The sequence below is a fragment of the Suricata suricatta genome, chromosome 12 (assembly GCF_006229205.1).
Source record: "Suricata suricatta isolate VVHF042 chromosome 12, meerkat_22Aug2017_6uvM2_HiC, whole genome shotgun sequence".
NCBI classification, from domain to species: domain Eukaryota; kingdom Metazoa; phylum Chordata; class Mammalia; order Carnivora; family Herpestidae; genus Suricata; species Suricata suricatta.
This window is the reverse complement of record NC_043711.1, coordinates 86,908,145-86,930,946: the sequence shown is the minus strand read 5'-3', so window position 1 is coordinate 86,930,946 and position 22,802 is coordinate 86,908,145.

Here is a 22,802-nt window from a genome sequence, read left to right as displayed (position 1 = left end):
AGACTAGAAACTGGATTGATGGGAGACTTGAAATATCATTTACACCACTGACACAATCAATGATTTCTCTCTTCCTTTTTCCTGTATCCGGCTTCGAAAAAGACCAGGGGTGCCTGAGTGGCTCAGTTGGTTAAGTGTCCGACTTTGGCTCAGGTCGTGATCTCACAGTTCATGGGTTTGAGCCCCACATCAGGCTCTGTGCTAACAGCTCAGAGTCTGGAGTCTGCTACAGGTTCTGTGTCCCTCTTTGTCTCTGCCCCTCCCCAGCTTGTGCTCTGTCTCTCTTTGTCTCTCAAAAATAAATAAACATTTAAAAAAAGAACAAATCTTCCCATCAGAGTTGGGCAGATTCCTAACCATCTGATCCCACTGAGAGAAACCAGAGATCCAGAGATGTTTATTGTAACTGTCCAGAAAATAAGCTGCAGTCTCATTGGATTTGTACTAGTTTCTTCTTAGCTATGAACTGATTCAAGAGAAAAGCTCACTGCCCATTAAGTGAAGTTTTGCTGCACTGATAGGCCTGTCTATGCGGGAACAACACATTCTGTAGGTTTGTGAAGAAAATCAGAAGGAAAGGTAACTGATGGTCACCCCAGCTGTTCTGTGAGCCTTCTATAAACTGAAGGACACCCATTCACTCTTCACAATTATGCTGAACCTATCAGGACAGTGCAGCGATATTCATATTATCCAGAATGGGGAAACAGCCCGAAGGTCCGTGAACTGATGAACGGATAAACACACGTGGGGTAGCCATTCCATAAATATTATTCATCCATAAGAAGGAACTTACGTGCAAGAAGCCAGACAGAAAAGGCTACGTATTGTATGATTCCGTTTACATAAAGTATTCAGAAGACGAAAATCCATAGAGACAGAAAGTAGATTAGTGGTTGGCACCTGGCAGGAGGTTGGAATCAGGAGTGGCGGCTAATGGATTTGGGAATCCTTCTTGCAGTGATGAAAATGTTCTGGAATTAAGCAGTGGAATTAGGTAGCTGCATAACCTTTTGAATATACTACATCTATGAAATTGTATACTTTAAAGGGTTGAATTTTATAGCATGTAAATTAATTATATCTTGATTTGAAAAGAAAAAAAAAGAAAAACTAGGAAGAGTAGAGAAAAATTGCCTTTTGGGAGACTAGGTGTGAACTGAACCAATGCAAGGGCATCCTCTTGAAACAGCCATAGCAGGGAAGGAAGAGCTCAAAGGTGATTTCTTTTTGTTGTTGTTGTTGTTAATCTTTTATTTATTTTTGAGAGAGAGAGAGAGAGAGAGAGAGAGTGAGCAGGGGAGGGTCAGAGAGAGAGGGAGACACAGAATCTAAAGACAGGCTCCAAGCTCTGAGCTAGCTGTCAGCACAGAGCCTGATGTGGGGCTTGAGCCCATGAACCATGAGATCATGAACTGAACCAAAGCCAGCTGCTCAATCGACTGAGCCACCCAGGTGCCCCTCAAAGGTTATTTCTGATGCAAGCCACAAGCCATTCATTTGTTCATCAAAAATAATTATTAACACCTACTATATACCAAACCATTTAATAAGCATTTGGAAGAAAGATCCCCTGCCTTTTGGATCTAGTGGTGAAGCCAAAGGAGAGGAATAGATTTCAAACAAATAAGTAGGCCACTCCCTGGGTCAATAGTTCCAAATTTCCATTCAAAATTTTGAGTCACACAAGATAACATTTTCTTGAACTAGAATGGAAGGTAAGAGTTTACAAGGGAATTTTCCGAAGCCACTGTATTTTATCCAGCACTAAACCAACACAGTTAAGAGTACTGTTTGGTTCTCAGGGTGCCTGGGTGGCCCAGTCAGTTAAGCGTCTAACTTGTGGTTTCCGCTGATCTCATGATTTCATGACTTTGAGCCTTGCATCTGGCTCTATGCTAACAGCATGGAGCCTGCTTGGAATTCTTTCTCCCCCTCTCTCTCTCTCTCTCTCTGCCTCTTCACTGCTAACGATGTTTTTATCTCTCTCTAAAACAAGCTTTAAAATTTTTTTTAAAGAGTATTGTTTAGTTCTCAATATTTCTTCTATTAAGCATACTAAAGCTTTAGTTATGCATCAACTAGATATTTAACATGATGTCAGTTTTAAGCCAAGCAGGCCTACAGACAGACAGGTGGGCCAGCCACAAGGCATGAATTAAGTATCAAAAGAGGCACTGGCACCCTACGACTAATAGCCACCTTCTCCCATCTGAGTGGCAGCCCAAGGAGCTATATACACAAACAGCCGCAGTCCTCATGGAAAGCAAAGTGGAACCTTTTTAGAGTGGTACCTCTCCATTTCTTCCCTTCACTTCTCCTTCACCCTTGGGTGTGGTGTCTGCCCCATCCCTCTGCCAGTCTCCATCTGATTGCTTATGCCAGAAACACGTGTGTCCTGATGAACAGCCTGCACCCCCACCAGGCAATTCACACTGGAGATCCATAATCCTGTATCTTCAATTTCTTAAATTCCTCCCAAGCACATCTCTGCTTGTGTTCCTCACCTCCAGGCCACCAGCATCTATCCTGGATGGGCTCAGTGAGAAGTAACTGTCCTGCTCACATCCCCACTTGCCCACATCATAGCTAATCCAAAGGAATATAATTAAAGCTGGTCTCATTGGTCCCTTGATTAAAAATTTTTATTTGCTGCTCTGTGTCCTTAGAATAAAGATTTGAATCCTCCTTCAAATGTGCTTTGGACCAGAATGACAAACAAATAACTCTGAAATGTCAATACAATTCACTTTTTTCCACATCCCACTGCTACTGCTCAGACCAGGCTTTTACATTATTTGAGTGGGATCACATGCATCTGTAGGATGGGGAGAGGTACATTCTGAAGTTAACATGAAAAATGGGTATATCAGACACAATGATACAGGTTTGGCAACTCCTTTTTAATCTTTTCTCTTGAGCACACTGAAAGACTACATTTCCCAGGCTCCTTTGTGTCAGGTCAGGGCCATGTGACTCAGTCTGGCCAATGGAATGTGAGCACAAGTAATATAAGCCACTAAGTCCCAAATTCAGCTCACAATGGAATCCCCTAGGGAAGTTTAAAACGTACTGATACGTGGGGTTATCCCCAGAAATCTTGATTTAATCAGTATTGGGCACAGCCTGGGCATTATAATTTTTAAAAGCTCCCCCAAATGATTAAGTACAGCAAAATATGAAAGTCAATAAAAGCCACTTCTATTCCTGGTCCTTGAAAGCATTGTGTCCTTTCATATCCTTTTGTGATGACCTCAGGGGCCACCCAATCCTTGAGTTGGAAATCACCAACCTGAGAATCTGAGTGGCGTGTGGATCTCTACTAGATTTGTAACCTGAACAAAAGTACATCCTCATTCATTTTTCAATTAATGTTATCACAGTACTGCCTCTCTTATTCTGAGTAATACAGTGAAAATCATATAAAATCAAAATTACCTTCAACATACCATTAGGAATTATCCTCAACAGAGGGACCAACAGCCTGTTTTTCCTCCAGCACTGAAGCAGAGAGAAAGAGAGAACACTTGAGCCAGGGTGGGGCAGAGAGAGGGAGAGTATCCCAAACAGGCTCTGCGCTGTCAGCACAGAGCCCAACATGGGCCTTGATCTCACAAGACCATGAGATCATGACCTGAGCCAGAATCAAGTGTCAGACCTTTAACTGACTGAGCCACTCAGGCGCTTGGCAGCTTACTTTTATTTTATTATTTTTTTTTTTATTTTTTGGCAGCTTACTTTTAAAGGGTAGAATGTATGAAAATAGAAATGACTACTACTAAAATCACTGTTAGATACAACATACAAAGCAGGTGAAAATTGCAAAATGATTTGAAGTGGGTATTTGACATTTTTATCCTCTTTTTAAATTAAATTCTTTTTTGATGTTTATTTCTGAGAGAGAAAGAGAGGGAGATGGAGTACGAGTGGGGAAGGGGTGGAGAGAGAGGGAGACACAGAATCTGAAGCAGGCTCTGGGCTCCGAGCTGTCAGCACGGAGCCCAATGTGGGGCTCAAACCCACAAACCACAAGATGGTGACTGAGCTGAAGTCAGACATTTAACCAACTGAGTCACCCAGGCACCCCCTGTTTTTATCCTCCTAACATTATTTATTCAAAAGTTACAGTCTCTAGTTTAAGGGAATGATTACAATGGACTGAAATACATGGCTTCAGGGTGAGATGTCTATAGGGAGTCAAGGTCAAAGACTGTTAGGAAAGGATTCTGGGTGATGTAACGTGCTATATTTATGGCCTTCCTAATGTTAATGTCACCCCCGAATTCCTAGTAAACTAGCCATATTTGATCATCGAATACTGGACGTTTGAATATTCCACAATTCCTGTTCAGTGGTATTGAAGATTGTTGCAATATTAGTCACAAATGATATTGGCTCCTGTACTATATAGTCTCTCTGTTGTGTTATTCTTGTCATGGTTAGGTTAGTTTAAGGATTATTTTAATCTGTTGGAGGTAAAAATCTGTTGTTGCTGATACACACTGTGGGATCCTTCACCACATGCCAGCCCACCCTTAAGTGTGTCCCACTCTGCATTGAATCCAATGCTTCCAGCAATTCTATAAATCCTATTTTTATACCCATTTCATACATTGAGAAGTGCTTCAGAGGACTCAAATTCAGTTCTGACGAGAATTTTGAGGTTGTTTTACTGCATCTGAAATATACAATGAGTTGATTCTACTACTAACATTTTTTAAGGCAGGTCTATACAGCACAGAGGCCAAACCATCATGAAGCAGTCAATAAAATTCCATCATCCAAGTGCCCAGCAGCTGAGAAAGGAGTTGGGAAGAGTTTACATCCCTGTCATGGCAGAAAATAGAAGCTGGCCAAGGAAACTCAACTTCTCACCTGTGGGTGGAGAAAAGAAATGAATCAGTGGCATCCAAAATGTCTCAGCAAAAAGAAGGGCCGGGGTGGGGAATAAATTGAAACTAAAGGTCTCCTTTGTCATAAGCTCTTCCTGTCTATAGTCCATTCTATAAATATCAGCCAAAATAATATTTTTAAATGCAACTAGATCATCCTTGCCTCAGTTGAAAAGTCCCCATCTCACAATAAAATGCAAAGCTCTGCTATGGTTTACAGGACCCTGACAGACCCGGTACCTGCCTACCTTTCCAATTTCCTATCATCTTGCCTCACTCACACCATAGATTCGACTCATGTGGTCCGCTTTCAGCCTCTTTAGTGGACCAAGTTGGTTCCAGCCTCATGGTCTTTGCTCTTGCCATCCCTCTGCCAAGAGCACTCTTTGCCAGCTTGTCACAGGCTCTCTCTCCATTCAAGGCTTCAATCCAATAGAACCTACTAAGAAAGACTCTTCCTGACTGTCCATCTTCCTTTCCCTCCCAGACACACATTCTCTCTGTCCCCCTACACAAGTGTCCGCATCCACATACTTTTTATTCTCAATGACACTTGTCACCATCTCTAATTACTTTCTTTACCCATTTATTTACTCATCTACTATGAACGGTCCTGTTTACAGATGTAACTACAGTAAATAGGTACCTGGCACATAGGATGAACTTAATATATATTTGCTGAACAAATAAATGGCTTCCTAAAATGTATAACAGTTTCAGAGATCTGAGGGAAAAGTTGATAAAGGGAGATAATAAATATCACGCTGAACTGTAATAAAATTCCCAAGTATAAGCCATAAGGTAGAAACTGGAATGGGAAAGGGGGAAATAGGTAGAAGAGGGGAGGTGGTATGGGTAATGTCTGCAGGAGACCCAATAAGGAAAAGTGAACACTCAGACTGTATGTTCTTTCCTTCAAAGATCTCTTTGCCTCCAGGGGAAGAAGGTCAAAGCCAAGAATGGTAAACTTGGCTGGGACACCTGGGTGGCTCAGTTGGTTAGGTGTCCAACTTCGGCTCTTTGGCTCAGGTCATGATCACACAGTTCATGAGTTTGATCCCCGCATTGGGCTCTGTGCTGACATCTCAGAACCCAGAGCCTGCTTCAGATTCTCTGTCTCCCTCTCTCTCTGCCCCTCCCCCTGCTCATGCTCTCTTTCTGCCTCAAAAATAAATTAAACATTAAAAAAAAGATGAACTTGGAGAAAGGAGTCTGTTATTTTAATCTCAAGAAGCAGAGCTGGAAGGTCAAATAATTTGATCCCCAAAAAAAGTGATAAGAAAGAGGCAATCAGATTAAAACACATGTTTTATGTTTTGAGATGTATTTCGGTCACCGAGTCACCAACAAGAGGGCACAGAATCTGCCAACAGAGATAGACAGCCGAGGCTGGGGGAAGTGGATAGAAATAAACAACCAAATTAAGGCCCCTCTGGCAGACAGCTCGGGGCCAATATTCTTCCCTCATGCTGTTTTCCAGACTGGTTTTCTCTGGCTTAGTTTAGAGCCCTCAAAGCTGGATTTAGGTGGATATCGGAGCCTGAGGACAGCAAGCCCAGAACTGGGGCAGCTGCCGCAGGTTGCTTTGCCGGGAGAAGCCCCATCTCTACCCACTTTCAAATAATGCTGGAAATAGCTCCGTTTTTCAGACATAATTTCTCTTTTAATCACTCTCAGATTCTGCCAGGGGACCTTAAAAACAGCCATCTTTAGTCTGACTTTGAAGTATGCTGTTTGCTTTCAGCCCACTGCAAATGAGCAGACATTTTAATTGTTGTTTGTTACTAAGATGGTGTTTGGCGGTCTGGGCGGTTGCTGGGCAGTGAGAGCCTCATTCTGTGCCTAAAACTGGTCCTCACCCCGGTTTGCGGAGCGGGTACCCCGGCAGCCGTGTGGGTGCCGTGCACGCCTCCAGCTCGGGTCCAGCCATACTTTGTCCTGGAAAACCCAAAACACATTTGGCCCTGAGCACTGTTTCCCTTGATTTTTAATCTTGCGAGCAATTTAAAGGAAATTTAATCCATATGTTTCTGATTCATTTAAATCACAAAAACATTGGGTTTTGAGAGTTATTTGATGTCCAAATGCCTTTTGAGACTTTTTAATAAACTTTCCAAGTCCAACTGCTTTAAAAACACATACTCACGGTTTGCCAAGGGTGAATGGATTCGGGCTCCAAAGGGTTTGGATTGAATTTAAAATTCCAAACGCGTAAATTATGACCATGTTAAGATAAAGCCCATGTGTACACAATACCCAAGTGGCCCAACGACAAGCCAAACTCCTGGGTCGTCATCCAGATGTTGCGTAATTTCTAATACGTGGCAAGGCATCCACGAAACACCCGGATGGTGTACTTGTTACCGAGTTAAGGACGTGGGCGGCAACTGTCAATTCTGGAGCACCGGGAGGCTTTGATTTTAAAAGAGTCCCTCTGTCCATGTGTGGATCAAAACATTCATGGGATGGGGAGGGGGACGGTGAAGAAAGAACTTGTTCTTTTTCAAGTTGCAAGGTTTGGGGGCCTAAGAAAAGCCACTGTCCAAAGGTGTCAGGGGCCTCCCTCGAGAGAATTGGGAAAGTAGATTAGGGGGTTAAAGATGTGTTTGGTAGGCTCTTCTAAGTGGAAGGAATAGATGACGTGGCAAAACCAGTGGGAATAAAGGTCTTTATGATCCTGCCTCCTCACAGGGAGTGCCATGGATGAAATAAAGGTGCCCACAGGTGTTCCATGGGATGACAGGATAGTAGTAAATTAACAACTAACTTCCATTGGCATTTAGTAAGGGCAGGAGACTAAAAATAATCAGAGTAATAATAATATTAACATTTCTAACATTTATATAGACCTTTCATGGTCTATAATTTAATTATCATAACTGAAATAATAGTAATAATACCTCATAATATTAATCATAATAATACCACCTTGTCATGTGACAGCCTGGGTGACACATAGTCCTAAGGGTTGTCGGGATATTTACATGGAATCCTCCCAACAATTTAAGAGGTGAGTGGCGTTCTTTCTCTAAGGAAGACCACCTCCTGAGTGGTCACTGAGAAGAGTCAATTAAGCTATACTGTCAACCAAGGCTGATAGACCCGTGGTCCTCCCCCAGGGACTATTTGCATTCAGTGGGTATCTGGGGATGCCTGCAGACACTTTGATTGCCACAGCTGGGGCAGGACATTGCTAGGGTACAGTGTTACTGGCATCTAGGGGGTGATGGCCGAGATGATACTCCACATCCTATAAGGCACAAGACCAATCCCTATAACAAAGAATTAGCCAGCCCCCTCTGCAAGACCCTGAGGCAGACAAAATAGCTGTGAACGCTTCTGACATCCAGGTTCTAGGCTCTTCGTTGCTGACGGCAAGCCATTTGGAGTTGCAAACCTTTCCAACCCTTTTTGCTTTACAGAAAGCAAAACTGTCTATGAGTGGTGGCTTCACGCTTGAATGTTCCTCAGAGTCATGTGGGACAACTGTTGAAACACACATTGCGGGGCTTTCTCCCAGACAGGCTGATTCAAGGGGCCTGGGGTGGGGCCTGAGAACTTGCATTTCTAACAACTGCCCCAGTGGTGTTGATGCGGCTGGTCCACAACCAAGCTTTCAGAATCACTGCCTCTGACCTTGAAGGCTGGCATGTGAAGGCATGAGGGCCTCCTAATACTGAACCCAAAGACTAGGAAGACCATGGGGCGCTGCCCTTGTAACACGTAAAGTAGGAAGAAGCATAGTGATTTGAATACATCGTCCTTTGCAGGCAATGCACTCTGCCTTAAAAGGGAGAGCAAACTGTGCATGACCAAGGCTTGCTCCCAATTTCACCTTCGGAAGAGGCTGTCAGCCTTGAATGGGGAGAAGAGGAGCCAGTGGCGAGGGAGAGAGATGGGAGAGCCATTTTGATCCACCACATGCAATGAAGTCCCAACTCACAAAAGTCAGGACTTCAGATGTCCTAGTCACTGCATTGTCTCCAGCACCTAGAAGAATGCCTGGCACATGGTAGACATCCTAGAAATATCTATGACTGAATGAATGAAGCCCAGCAAAGATGGAGGCAAACCTAAGCATATACCAGAACCTATTTTTTTCCACAATAAAGTTCACTCCTTCCCTTTTCCTTTCCCATTCTCCCTCTCCCTCCCTCCCTCCCTTTCTCTCCTTCTTTCTGTTGCTTTTCTCAGTGTCTTCACCTCATTGTTCTCTTCTTCAACCCCTTTCTCCCCATCGGGCCCTCAAAGGTGAAGACAGATGTGCTCCTCTGAGTGGTTGGTGAACTATAAACCCTAAGTTCCCAGGATAACTTAAAAGATCTAGGGCATCACCTTGGGCATTTCTTTGAAACTCACCTTACCCATTTCTGGGAAGTAACAAATCACTCTGGAAATAAAAAGAACTTGTGCAGTGAGCTGGGGGACCCAGAATGATAGCAATCATATCAACAACAACAATAACAGCAGCAGCAGCAGCAGCAGCAGTAACTGGCATTTATAGAGTCCTCACACGTCATCTGGTCCCTACAACAACTCGTTGGGTTAAATATCATTATTTCACTCATTAGTCAAAGGGAGAAATTGAAGCTTGAAGAGGTTTTGGAATTGTCCCAAGGACAAGTCACTGGTATGTGGGAAAAAATGGGTTTTGAATTCTTGCATCTGATTCCAAGGTGTTCTTAGCCAAAACAGGAGATCAATAAATAGTTGGTGATTGATTGATTGATTGATTGATTTGAGCAGATTTCCAGGTTGAAGGTTGTCGCCATCTGTCCTCATCTGTCATTGGGTTGTCATGTAAAATGAAGATTATTTATCTTTCTGGAGCCAGTCCTTGTCACTGATCTTTCAATAAAATTCTTGTCTAACCTGTCATATTAATGTTATTTTTGCCACTAAAAGTTTACTGAGTAACAAAGAAGTACTTCATTCTAATTACGAGCCCCAAAAAGAGACTGTCTCCACAGGATGCTAGACATTCCACAGCTTTCCAATGGCCAAATGAAATTTCTAGTGGAAGGAAAAAGACAAACTAAAACCAGACATTGACATACACGTCTTCATCCACGGAGCTACCCCAAGAACCATAAAGCAACAGGACGATTTGGTTTACAAGGTTGACATCACTCCTTGTCATTTGGTCAAGATTGTCCAACAGCCCTCTAACCCTGTGACCTCAGTTACTGGATTATGGCATAGAGACAGTTGAGTTGGTCCCCAAAGGAAAAGCAGTGACAAAACCTGCTGCCAGGTTTCGTTGGAGACTCCAATCTTGTCTTTATTGGAGACCTGGCCTGACATGATTTGAATGGAGAAGATACTCTTCTTTGAAATGTAAAGGCTCCCGGAAGGATCAGCAACCTAGCCCCGTCTTGCCCTGTCTACTTCCTGGACATTGCCTGCCATCAGTCTTTTCTGGCCCCATGACTTGTCCCTCTCCACTCCCTGGTTGTCACTGGCCTTGCCCTACTCAACTGCATCCTTCCTCTCTTTCCTAAAATCTTTCTCACACCATTTTCTCCCTAGCTTCGCCAACTAAGATCTTGTCAGCTCCAGCTTCTTTAACTTGTTTTATAAACATTACTCTATTGCTTGAAGATTCTTAAATGTTATGCCTTCCCTGTTCTATTTTGTTTGCCCACCATCGTTCTACCAGCTGCTGCCTGGATGACCTCATCCTCTCGTATTGTTTTCACAGCCAGTGAGTTGCTGAGAATCCCAGGTCCCTATCTCTAGCACCGATCTCTGTGGCGAGCTGCAGATGCCCCGTGAGTGCCAGCTGGTGTCCCAAACGCAACACAAATGTACCGTGGCATCGCATTCTGCCCAACCTCCCTTTTGTGCGGCTGTCCACCCCCCGCTTCTCTGAATCAGTTGAAAGAACCGATATTTACCTAGTCGCTTGAGCCAAAATCTGAGGATCACAGCAATTCTTTTTTTCTCTCAATCTCAGCTTCCAATTAGGCACCACATCCCGCTGATGTGTCCCCAACATCCTCAAGCTTCCTCCTTTTTTCCAACTTTATCACCATGCCATTAGAGGAGATCACCACCATCCCTCCCCTGGACCAGTCAAGTTGTGTCCTAACTGACCTTCTTAACCCAGGGCCTGTCCTTCCCCCTCACATCCATCCTCAAGATGGTCACCAGGACATTTTACCTAAAATACGTCTTGCTTTGATATTTGTCTGAAAGCTTCCAACCACTTCTTATTGTTTACAAAACAAATTTCCAAGCTTCTTTCCGTGGGGTCCACCCCCCATGCTTGCACATCTTCACTTGGTACAGTCTCTTGCATATGGTTGCCCAGTGTTCATCCTCCAACACTACTGAGCTTCCCACAATTCCCTGGATGCCCCACAATGTACATAACTCAGCACATCCTTGTGGATGTTCATTTCTTTACGAGGAACACTCCTTTCCCTCCACATCTTTCATGTTCAGGTGTAACTCCCCACTTTCTAGTGCTTTCCTCCCAGTTAAATTGAATGATACTCCTCTGATCTCCCATTACCATTCTATGCTTTGCTGAATCCTATCATTCAACACATGGTATAATAATTTTCTCTCAATCTATCTCTACATATATATATATATATATATATATATCTCCATATATATAATTGTCAAAATTCAATAAGCTTTTCCAGAGCAAAGAATATGAATTCATTTTTAGATCTCCAAGCCTTGCACAGTGGCCTCATAGTCCAGAGCATGAATTTTGGAAACAGGAAAACCAGGATTTGGATTTGCGTTCTGTTACTAACTAACCAAGTAAAAGGGGCTTTGCATCTCCAGGCTTCAGATTCCTCATATGTAAACTGGAGGTATGGGAGGTACTGAGCTCACTGTGTTACAGTAAGGGTTCAATGAGGAATGCACACGATATGATTTGCACAGTCCCTGGCACATGGTAAATATTCATTATTCAGTAAGTGGTTCCTCTTCTTAAAATTATAATAAATATTTTGAACTGTGCTTATAAGATGAATCTATTTAAAGAAGTCATGTCTTCCACAAATGACAAGGGTCTTGCTATTTTGCACACTCACTAGAACCTCTGTCATGTTCTAATGAGCCATCATGAGTCTGTATGCACATCGAGTCTCTGGCCCTCCTGGGGGAAATGGCAGAAAGAATTAGGCCCATTCAGTTCCCTGACTCAATGTGCCCTTCCCAAGGAAGCCTCTCTGATGACCACATCTAGAATCACAACCCCTGACACTTGCTCTCCCTTCTTACCTCTGCTTCTTTCATTGAACTGCACCTGAAGCCATTTTCTTTTTTTTTCTATTTTTTATTTATTTTTGAGAGACAGAGAGAGACAGCACAAGCAGGGAAGGGTCAGAGAGAGAGGGAGACACAGAATCCGAAACAGGCTCCAGGCTCTGAGCTAGCTGTCAGCACAGAGCCCAACGCAAGGCTCGAACCCACGAACTGTGAGATCATGACCTGAGCCAAAGCCGGATGCCTAACCAACTGAGCTACCCAGGTGACCCCTGAAACCATTTTCTATTTTCAGTTGCCAACTTATTAGCATCTGCCTACCCAGCTAGAATGTCTTAAAAGCAAGGGCTTTGCCTCATTTGCTGATGTTCCACAAAATGCACAATTAAACAGTGCCTCGTATGCACGAGGCATTCTAGACTATTTCTTGAGCAAATGAACATATCAAAGTCCATTGCATTTGGGAGATTTCAGGAGAGTTTGGATCTTTAAAAGGTAGCGAAGACCCCAATATTTGTGTGGGTTATATCTATCATTATTTACCATATGAAAAATTTAAACTGAGGAAAAATGAAAATGAAAACAGAGTCTCAAAAAGATTTAGTAATTTGAGAGAGGACTAAGCTGAAGAACCGGAAGTGCTATCTCCTACTGAGGCACCAGAACTTAAATAAACAGGAAAAACAAGTTTAGGAGGAAAGAAATACTCTCTTTCAAAGAGATGAGAGTCGGACTTTTTAGGGGAAATTGTTTCAGAACTTCAAAACTGAATAAGAGATTTGAAAAAGTGAGGCTTCACTCCTGAGATTCAAATGGGTGTTTGGAAAGACAATTTAGAAGAAACATGGGTGCAAACATAAACACATGAGAATTAAAATTTATAAAGAAGATTCAAGGATGAAACAGATAACGTAGAGAATAGATCCAAGAGTCTTGCCAAGTAAACAGGAGAGCCAAAAAGGAGAATGGGAAATAGACAGGAAAAAGTAACACACAGATAATAGAAGAAAAACACAAGCTGGAGCATGTGTGGGTCTAGTCTGGATGGAAAGAGTTCGCTGAGCCGCAGGCAGAACTAATGAGAAAAGGCATACACTGGGGGTATCTTGTGAAATCCCCAGGACTTCAAAGACAAAGAGAGATCTTTACCAGTTTTCAGAAAGAAAACAAGATTTTTAAACAATGTTTACCCCTGGTGTCCAGGGTGGAGTAGGCGAGAACAAGCAAATGTTGAACATGTAACTTACCGAATCCTGCAGGACTACAGGACTCGACAGATGAGATGTATTTTGAAAAGTCAAAGAAGCAGAGGGCTTCAAACCCATCAATTGCAGAAGTTACCTGTTCTTAGAGGAAAGCTTTGAGGCTTTTCTGAAAGGGGGGTGTGCCCTTGAAGTCATGGTGCCCCATTTGAAAATCATTGATTGGTGAACCACGGTTATGTAGGGGGCCATTTTCATTTGTGCATATCTTCATTCATTGATTCACTCAGCCTGTGTTTATCGAGCAGTCCCTCTATGTGCAAGTCATTGGGCCCTAGGATGGAGCTCTGAAAAAGATAGACGAGGTCCCTGCCTTTATGGAGTTTCTGTTGGGGTTGAGGAGACACAGAAGCAAGGGAAGACATTAGCAGACAAGATAATTAAAGACTGAAATCGATCTGATCTAAGAAACAGACTGATGTGGAGGAGAGAATGTGGGGCTAGCAATAAGGACCGGGCAGTCAGAGAAGAAAGTGACATCAACTGGGGCCCTGAAGCAACTAATGGAAGAGCTCTGGTCAGAAGCGTCCAGGTGGAAGGAGCAACCCAGGAAAGGCCAGACATAAGGTGAGAACAAGAAGATTGCTGAGGGTAGGACGGTTAGGCAGCAAGAAGAAAGGAGATGAAGACAGAGAAGGGCCCTACATGACATCGTCAGGGGAAACAAGGCAAGACCCAGCCTGCGAGGGTCACCTGCCTGTGCACGCTGACCTTCATCTTCATGGTGGCAGAAGGGGTGTCTGCCCCCGAGCAAGCTCTGTCCTGAATCACCGGGGCCCAGAAGAGGGGTGGAGGCGCCTGTGGTGGCTGTCACACCTGGTGAAGCTGTCATCACGGAGCATTAGCATAAGAAAGGGAGGCCCCTTGTGTTTGGGCTTGTCACCCTGCCGTGACAGGGTGCACAAATGTGGGCAGGCACAGGGAATGGAAGCCATCAGTGTCTGCGCTGACAATGTTGGGTACCACCGCTGTCACTCTGCCGGGGCTGGCCCGCCCCCACTACCCACGCTGCCATTAGAAACAGCAGCTCCTCGCCCACTGCCTTTATTCCCACACAATGTGTGAATAGTCACTTGGCAGGTCTTTGCTGAGAGACATGGGCGGGGCACACCTGCTCGGTGGGGCAGAAGGGTATGGAGAGCGCCACCTCCCTTCCATCCTAGGTTTGGGGGCCCCTCTGCCTGTGCCCCCTGGAGGCTTGGCCCTCTGTGCCCTGGACTTAGCCAGATGCACAGAACTTCTTGACTTCACGTCCCCCTTCATGGTTTACCAGCTGAGACTAAACACAGGCAAATAAATACCACGTTAAATGGAACCAAAGCTGCCTCAAGACACAGGTTTGCTTATAAAGAAACTTGCAAACAGCTCAGGAAGTCAGAGTATGTATCCACTGATGTCAAGACCTCCCTTTGCATCCAGTCAACCTTTCTGTTATAATCAGAAACTGGCCAACGGTGTCTGATGCTCTATGAAGCTAGAAAAGCCTAGAACAGAATATAGGTTGGTAGGGAGCCTCATATTTACGGAGAGTTTACTACAACCAACATGGTTGTCCAAATTCACTGCTGTGAACACAGTACTGGTGGTCACTTCCAGCGAGGTAGGAACTTGACTTTTTACTATCTGTTCAATTCTCCCAAAACCTTAAACAGGGAAGCACAGGCACCGGGCGGCAAAGAGCCTAAGGTCAAGGTCACAGTGAGTGAGCAGCAGAGCAGGGCTGTCATTCAGGCTGTGTCATGCTGCTCCTTCAATCTCAGGACAACCCAGTGAGTGGGGGGTTAACAAGGGAGATGCTGAGATGAGTCAAGGTTAGGTGGCTGCTGCCAGGACTCAACCTAGACCTTGCTCCTTTACTTTCCTGGAAGTTTCAATTCTTCGTTTTATACCAGCTGCTTGAGTCTCTGGTTTCCCTGTGGCCAGCTCCTCTTTTGGACCTTGTGATTTGGTTCACTGCATGCTTTTTCCAAATGTTTGACAATCAGCAGACCTCGGCTTTAGAGTGAAGCAAGATACAAGTGCAGGCATGAACTGGCGCTCCCACCGAAGTAACCCGGCACCTCCATTCTACAGACCACCCGTTTCCTGAAGCTCACACTCCTCTTGTTCCAAAGACAAGAGCACTGATGTGGAGAAGGAACACACAATTTCGTGCTTACAAAATTCACCGAGTGGCAGAGCTAGATGGCCCATTGGGACCACCTCCTGCAACCCCCTCATTTTACAGCTCAGGAAACAGGACCCCAAGGTTAAGTAACTGCCCTAAGGTCATACAACCCATTAACAGCAGAGCCCAGATGGGAATTCCCAGACCCCAGACCGGCCGGAAAGAGCAAACAGAGTGGAAAAACACTGCAGATGCCTATGCACACCTCTGGGATCTAGGGCTCTGGGGTCTGGGGGATGGTCATGGAAACCACCCCTGAAGGCATTGCCTCAAGCTGGCTTCATGCCTGCTGTACGTGGCCGCAATGCCGGGTTACAGCGCACAGCTCAGTGCTGGCACTTACGGGGTTCTCCCTGAAGAGCTGCCACTGACCGGTATGGGGACGGCTGAGGGGCAGAGCCCTGCAGGCCTCTTTTGGAGTCCCTGTTCCGAAAAACTTTAGGGTTCACTGCACAACTTCAATAGCCACCAGCAACCAGTATCTACTGAATACTTACTGTGTGCCTAAAAGCCCCAGTATATCATAAATTTCCCTAAAGTGGTGGGGTCGGAGGGAGACCTTTGGGAGAACATTTAAGGGGACAAATGTGTAAAATGTGTGTATTATTAATATGGGCTTTTTTCCCTTCTTCTTGGTAATAACAAGACTTCTTGAAGCATTAAACACACAGGGGCGCCTGGGTGGCTCAGTCGGTTAAGTGCCCGACTTGCTCTCATCTCAGGTCATGATCTCACTCACGGTTTGTGAGATTGAGCCCCACATTGGGTTCCACACTGAGCCTACTTGGGATTCTGTCTTTCTCTGCCCCTCTCCTGCCTCATGCTCTCTCTGTCACAAAATAAATAAAAATAAATAAAAAATAAAGCATTGAACTTACAGATTACCGTCCTCAGAAGGAAAGAGCATGTGTAGTGTCTCATGAACTGTTCTCTAAGATCGGAGCCCTGTCTTTTCCTGCCCAATGCCATTGAAGGCTGTCCTAAGAGCCACTTTCAGGGAAGCCTGGACTGGACCAAGTTGGCAAGTGTAAGGGCAAGTTGGAATTCAGAAGCCTATTTAAGGGACCCAGTCTCAACCCAGATACACTAGTACTTAGGACTATGGTAAAACAAACAGTAACAACCAATGTCCAGACCCAGACGCATCTCTCTTACTCAGGTTGGGATGAGCCTGCAGCCAGTCCCAATTGGGACTATTTTTTCTACCAGAGTCCTCAGTTAGTGACCCCAGCTGGAAAAGTCAGAGAATTCTGGGGTGGATGGAGGTAGCTCAGGGTACTTGACTGAAGCCATGAAGTTCTAAGACAGGAGAATCCACACACCATAGACACAGCCCTCGAGGCTACCAAGTATTAGCCTCCCACAAGAAAGATGACAACAGCACAGAACTTGCTGGAAGGGGACCACTTCCCCCCAGATTCATTCCCCCCCCCCCCCCCCGCCCACACACTTTCTTTGTGACTGGCTGAATTCTCTTGCTGTGAAGATACAGTTGAAGGCAAAACTGCAGCCTCTGATTGAGGTCGCTGAATGAGTCTGGAACCGTAAGAGTTAAATGCCACAAGCCATGCGTCTTCAAGCTAATGTGCAGAGAATTACCCTGATCACACTTTACAAAACTGCACAGTTCCCTGGTGGAGGTAATGGCACTTCTCCTGGCAGGAAGCTACTCAGTATGAGACACCAGGAAGCACACCCCATTCTGACCCTCGCTCTACCTTCAGCAAACTCAGGACTTAGTTAGGAAAGGTCTTCTCTAAACGCCAACATTGCTGTAATTTGAGCCCCCTCTTGCTTCCAGTTCCCTGAAACACAGAGAAACACAGAGCCATTGTCCCAAACTGTCCTGTACAGTTTGCCAGGAGATTCAAGACCTGAAACACAAGCAGAATGGACGCCAATAATGTCATCCATGGAGAGAAGAAGCTTGGAGAAAACAAGGGGAGAGAGAAGAGAGACACCTCAGCCTCACACTGCGGCTTCTCACGGACTTGTTTTCTTTCTCTCACCGTGCTGGAAGGTCTGGAGGGCAAGGACGGTCTTGTTCATTGCCGATTCCCACTGTGCCTGCATAGTGTCTCGCACACAGCGGGCGCTCAATAAATATTTGTTTAATGATGGAGCTGAGCTCCAAATGAAGCCAATTCATGCAGAAAGCTCTGTTTTGCCCAGTGGTGAAACAGCAGTAGGAAGAAGCATGGAATGAGGGAAAAGCACATGTCCAATTCAGTGACTCCTACTAATTGGAGTTACCTGGGTACATTGGTTATGTAGTAAAATGAGATTTCAAAAGATAGCACCCGGTTATTCAGAGTACACAGCTATGCTAACAAGCCAAATACTTGGGTGCTCATTTCTGTTCACCGCAGGACTTATTCTTAGATCAGATCCTGTTTTCCCCATCCCAGTTCAGTGATAGGCACTGAGACTCTTTTCCAGAAGGCTCTGTTCTGGTCTAGTCCGCATCTGATTTCAAGTACAAAAACCGTCCTTTCCTTAACATTGGTTCTTACCATGGAATGGAGTCTGGAAATAGACTTGCTCCCATAAAAGTAGGGTGGAGAGAGCCACTAGTGTGAGTTGCACATCCTCCCTTTGCTTTTGCAAACCCATGATTTGCCCTTCTCCACCCTTCTCTGTACCCTGGACACTGGCATCTGTGGACTAAGCCATTGGGATCTCATACTCTCTGGCTTCCAGTGGAAGTTGGTCAATGGAAGGAACAGCAGATGACCAGAGAGTGACAGGGAAGTGAGATTATGATATTTATTCCCCCAGATCCCTTTCTGACAGGCCACTGGGTAGTCGTGGCTGTTTTGTTACCGAAAGCCACAACTACCGTCCTACACCTAAGCACTCTAATTTCCATTAACAACCCACTCTCCTTGTCCCTTCAGCCTTGGGGTCACAGTGCTTCCATCTACTACTATTCTCCAGCTACCTGTCCATCATGTTGGGCCTTCTTTACCCGAATCACATTCCTACATATAGGTCCTTACACTCTCCCCAACAATCTCCTTCCTTAGCTTGATGTCTGTTTCCCCTGAGGACCTGGATTAGATCCAGTGGAACCACAGAGCTGTAGCCTTTGCTTTGAATTCCATCCTATTCACACAGTCCATATAACCTGAGGTTCTTTCTAGTTCTACTATTTTTTTTTTACTGGGAGTAGAACTTTATCTTATATGCTAACTCTGTTCCCTTCATCTACCAAATTTCGGTGGATAGATTCCAGCATAGAATCTTATCATGTAAAGTCCCAAGAGCTGATGTCTTGAGACCATGATGCTGTACTTGGCTGGACAAAAGCATTATCCAAGTCTGAGGCTGCTCATGCTCTATTTTCCCACAACCTGGAGTCCTTTGGTACTGACATATTTACATTATAGACCTTACCGTCCACAAACATAAATACATCTCTAAGATTTTCTTGTATAGCCTTTGGTAAAGTGTTACAATTTTCTCCTAAGGTATCACCCAATGTATTCCTAAGTCATTTGTAGCTCCCACTTGCTGTTAAAAATAACATGCATTTTATATTATATTTTCTAATTGTTTAAGATCTATATAAGCACTGATTTAATATTCAGCAGTACTACTCATCTCTCTTAGTAGTAGTAATGGCTATAAGCAGATGATCTCAGAGTTTCTATGTGAACAATCATTTTGTTTAAAAATAAAAACCTTCAAAAAAAAAAACTAACAGGCAACCGACGGAATGGGAAATGATAGTGGCAAATGGCATATCAGATAAAGGGCTAGTATCCAAAATCTACAAGGAGCTCACTAAACTACATACATGAAAAATGAATAATCCAGTGAAGAAATGGGCAGAAGACCTGAATAGACACTTCTCCAGAGAGGACATCCAGATGGCCAACAGGCACATGAAATGATGCTCAGCATCACTCATCATCAGGCAAATACAAATCAAAACCACACTGAGGTACCACCTCACACCGGTCAGAGTGGCTAAAATGAACAAATCAAGAGACTATAGATGCTGGCGAGGGTGTGGAGAGATGGGCACCCTCCTACACTGTTGGTGGGAATGTAAACTGGTGCAGCCGCTCTGGAAAACAGTGTGGAGGCTCCTCAAAAAACTATCGATAGAACTCCAGAACTCCCCTATGACCCAGTAATAGCACTGCTAGGGATTTACCCAAGGGATACAGAAGTGCTGATGCATAGGGACACATGTACCCCAATGTTCATAGTAGCAATGTCAACAATATCCAAATCATGGAAAGAGCCTAAATGTCCATCAACTGATGAATGGATCAAGAAGATGTGGCATATATATATACATGTGTGTATATATATATACACACACACACACAATGGAGTACTATATGGCAATGAGGAAGAATGAAATATGGCCATTTGTAGCCAAGTGGATGGACCTCTAGGGTGTCAGGTAGAGGACAGATACCATATGTTTGCACACATAGGTCTAACAGGAGAAACCTAACAGAGGACCATAGGGAGGGGAAGGGGGAAAGAGAGCTGGGGAGAGTGAGGGACACATGTCTCATGAGAGACTATTGAAAACTGAAAACAAACCGTGGACTGAAGGAGGAGGGGGAGGTAGGGAAAGGGGATGATGGTCATGGTGGGGGGCACGTGTGGGGAGAAGCACTGGGTGTTATATGGAAACCAATTTGAAAATAAACTATTAAATAAAAAAATAAATAAAATAAAAATAAAAACCTTCTTGCTTCTTCCCTTTTAATCCTCATATCTTTTATTTCTTACATGTTTTATTGTGCTAATTGAATCTTCCAATACAGTGTCAGACAGAGTGATAAGAATAGGCATCTAGATCTTTCTCATATCCTTAAAGAAAACACTTTAGTGTTTTAATGTAGTGTAGTGTTAGCTACACTAATTATGATGCTTGCTGTCATCTTTCAGAAGATATTCTTTATCAGCCTAAGGATTATTTTCCCAATGAACTGAGAGGATTTTTTAAAATCTTAACATGAAGAGAAACGTGAATCACTTTTTAAGATTCAACCTTTACATTTATTTTTATTATACAATCTTTTCTCTTTTTCAAAGTGTTAATACGTTAGATTTGGTTCATAGACATTCTCGGGTTAAACACTCTTCTATACCTGGATATGATCTTACATGTCCATGTTGTCACTGTCATATATGCTCGTCACACGCACAGATGACACAAAGCTCAGAATGGCAGTAAATACGGTAAATAACTAGAATTAATATCCAAGTATCTCCACCACTGTACGTTCAGTACTTGGCAAAAGAATGGTGCTTGGTGTTTATTTGCGGAGCAAATGAGTGCACATTAGCAAGAACACTTAAATGGGTTGGAAGAATGGCTCAGATCTAACACAAAAAAATAAGGTGATAGAATGTAAATGACTGCATCTAAGGCTGTAAGTCAGCTGTGCAAGCGCAGGACCAGAAGCCAAGGCTGCGACAAAAACAGGGACTGAGGTTGGTGGTAAGCTCTTGGAGACGCTCATGTAATGAGGAAGATGAGCGACGGGGTCAGCCTCGGGCTTCATCTGCAGTGTCTACCGCTCCACAGCTGTTTACTCCTTTGATACTAGTGTCCCGTGCTGGCCGGAGGATGCTGGAGCATCCCTGACAGACGTTTCAAGATAGGCTTTGCTAACACCCAGCATCAGTTTGGGGGTAGAGGAAGCAGCCGGAAGTCATGAAGGAACGGTGGCCATTTTTGCAGAGGATTCATGAGACTTAGGACCTTTTGGTAGTTTTATTGAAATAATTAGCACCATCAAGCAGGAGAGGAATTAGATGCTGTTATAGGATTCCAAGGGGTCAATAAGAATACTTAACAGGGAAATTGAATTTGTTTAATATAATGAAAAACTCTCAGATAAGTCGAGTGCTTTGTAATGAACTCACCCGCCTTACAAGATGCTGAGTTCTTCCGCACTAGCCTTGCACCATTCGAAGACAGATTGCCAATCACCCAAGATGTTATGGGGAAAAGGTGCACCCAGAGGAGAGCTCTAACAATGTCTGTTTAGGAGGCACCTGGGTGGCTCAGTCGGTTAAGCATCTGACTTCGGCTCAGGTCATGATCTTAAGGTTCATGAGATCCAGCCCCATGTTGGGCTCCGTGCTGCCAGCTCAGAGCCTGGAGCCTGCTTCAGATTCTGGGTCTCCCTCTCTCTCTACCACTCCTCCTTCTCAAAAATAAATAAACATTGAAAAAAAACCTTTTAATTTAAAAAAAATGTCTGCTCAGCACCTTCAAATTCCAAAACGATGTGAACTCGCAAGTACTTAGTTACTGCCCTATACCTGCGTATCACCTGATATACAAAGTATCTAATCAGCATGGATTCAGTGTAGCATCCCAAGAGTGGCTTACATGAGGTCAAATAGTTTTAGTAGCAAAAAAACCTACTGCATCTGATTCAAAGACATAATCTGTCTGCCAGGTGGTCACATTGGAAGTTTTACTCCAAACCATTTTCTAGAGCAAAGGTTAAAGACTTTCAGTCTGAGGGACATATTCAGTCCCCAGAAATTTTGGTTGGCCTTCATAGGGTTGTATATGTGTATACATGTGTGACATGTGCTTAAAGATGTCCTTTGAAAAAAATACATAATATTATTTTCAATATATATACATATTTTTCCCAAAGGGGAATATATATATATGCATAGTGTGCATATGAGTGTGTGTGTGTGTGTGTGCATGTGAGTGTGTGTGTGTGTGTGTGTGTGTGTGTGTGTGCAGGAGACTTAAGGCTTATGCAACACGACAGTAATAAAACCAGCAGCAATAGTCAGTTAGGCTCAGTCTTATCACAAATACAAGCTCTGCATGTCTGCTGCAACTAACCAAGATGCCGATAGAAATCCAACTTTCTTTTTCAATAATAGTTTATTGTCATATTGGTTTCCATATAACACCCAGTGCTTCTCCCCACAAGTGCTGCCCACCATGACCATCACCCCTCCCTCCCTCCCCCTCCCCCTTCAGTCCATGGTTCATTTTCAGTATTCAGTAGTCTCCCTTGATCTGTGTCCCTCACTCTCCCTCACTCTCTTTCCCCCTTCCTCTCCCCATGGTCCTCTGCCAGATCTCTCCTGTTAGACCTATGAATGCAAACATATGGTGTCTATCCTTCTCTGCCTGACTTATTTCGCTTAGCATGACACCCTTGAGGTCCATCCACTTTGCTACAAATGGCCATATTTCATTCTTCCTCATTGCCTTATAGTACTCTATTGTATATATATATA